We start from the raw sequence: 1,788 nt of genomic DNA, 5'->3' as shown, positions 1-1,788 counted from the left end.
GTTAATGTGTGTGTGTGTGTGTGTGTGTGTTTGTGTCTTGAGCGTCTACGTATTCATCTTGCTGCAGCAAATTCCCCTTTGTGATGATTGATAAAATAATGATATCCTGTCTAATCTTATCTCAGTATAATAATATACATTTTATATACTAGCCTAAGTAAAAATTGTTTCTCAGTGACTACCATACTACGAATCCTCCTAGAATAGATTCACAACACTGTGGCTCAAACGTTTGGACCTGGGAAAGTAATAATCAGTGAGTAGCCTTAGGGTACGGAGTCCTAAGACGAGCACGTCAGTGTGCGTAGCAATTTTTGTATTGTCCGACGACCGTGCCGATTATCGTCTGGACAGCTCTCAGACATTGAGACCGCTCGCTCAGCATTGTGGGTCAATCTTCAGGGGCTACACCTTGTGGTTCGTTGAGCTGAGCAATTTAGTCGTTTGATTTTCTTTTTCTTTCGTTTTCAATGTTCTCTTGTTTTAAGTTGTTTATTTCTTGTTTTGTTTCTAATCTGTTACTTGTTTGATAATTTCCCTTTTGCTTTAAAAATGCATTGATAACAAATGAAGTCATGCCTTGATGGGCGTTTTCAACGCAGTTTGTTCTTATTATAGTTAATTTTTATCAGAGACATGTGAACTTCATTTGTTTCTATTGTGCGCTGTCCAATTTTGCGTCTGAAAGAGAAAATAAGAAGCGAAAGAAATTGATTTACTTTTTCTCTCACAGGTTTGAGAGACATGATATAGCACTTCTTCCGTCTCTTTTTTTTGTGAGTCCCGTATTGATTTTTTTCCAAGTTCAACAAGACCTAAATAATAGGTTTTTTCAAAGTATTGATTAAATTGGTTTTTTATCAGAGCATTAGTTTGATTTTCAGTAAACAGGCACTCCCGCGAAAAAAAAATTTGAAATGCTGTCAGGTAAAGTACGTAACGTCTTTGTCATTTAAATTCACATTGTAGACAGATGCTGGTCGCTTCGGCATTGCCTGTTTAAAAGCCAAGGTCACACGTTCGCTAGCAGAGACGTCGTGTTGTAAGTGCTAAAACTTGCCGTCACACAAGACACAGGTGTTACAAGCTTTACTTTAATGTTTGCCGCGATACAGAGGTCACAGACGTTACACTTGTTGCAAGCGTTGCCGGTGTTACAAATCAATTGATGTCACTCCGTGATCTAGGAGGTGGAAATGTACTACACAACCGTCCACCAGAGGTACGGGCTGTACAGACCTCTGGGGGGATGAACAAACTGGTGTTCTTTCGACACAGTGCCGGGGATTGTGAGGACTTCATTAGGAGCAAGGCCAGAGAAAATCGAGGGCCAGTTTTCAGGAGCAGCGGTAGATGAGACTGGGTTGGAAAGTCATTGACTGGTGAGTACTATCCGCTGCATAAGATTTAATTCCGTTGTTAAATTCTTCTCATGTTCGTCTGCACAGCGTGTATTGTTTCACAAACCTTTTTATTTTCCTAAACTATGATTTGTGTGAAGGTCAAGGGGAATAGCTTCGTATCTTCCAGCGCTTATAACGATATGGGTGGCTAACTAAACATTATCCGTTTATCTTTTTTGCTATTGAGTGTTTCAAGCTCATATCCTTCCTTCGTTTCTCTTTCCATCTCTCTCTCTCTCTCTCTCTCTCTCTCTCTCTCTCTCTCTCTCTCTCTTCTCTCTCTCTGTCTCTCTGTCCCTCTCTCCCTCTTTGTATGTCTCTCTCTCGCTCTCTCTCTCTGTCTCTCTCTGTCTGTCTCTCCGTCTTTCTCTGTGTATGTAAGATC

The 1,788-nt window shown here is 40.5% G+C and overlaps 1 protein-coding gene across 1 annotated transcript in view; it reads left to right on the top strand.

Moving 5' to 3' along the window:
• The first annotated feature begins 855 nt into the window (after positions 1-855).
• Positions 856-1,788, top strand: part of LOC101849644 (acetylcholinesterase-like) — a 110,365-nt gene continuing 109,432 nt past the window's right edge. Inside the window, exon 1 of the mRNA XM_035972288.1 lies at positions 856-1,382. The gene's annotated coding sequence lies outside the window, so the exon portion shown is untranslated. The remainder of the gene's footprint in view (positions 1,383-1,788) is intronic.

Source organism: Aplysia californica, unplaced genomic scaffold (genome assembly GCF_000002075.1).
Source record: "Aplysia californica isolate F4 #8 unplaced genomic scaffold, AplCal3.0 scaffold00640, whole genome shotgun sequence".
Classification (NCBI taxonomy): domain Eukaryota; kingdom Metazoa; phylum Mollusca; class Gastropoda; order Aplysiida; family Aplysiidae; genus Aplysia; species Aplysia californica.
The sequence above is the reverse complement of the archived record's forward strand: the minus strand, read 5'-3'. Positions and strand labels throughout refer to the sequence as shown.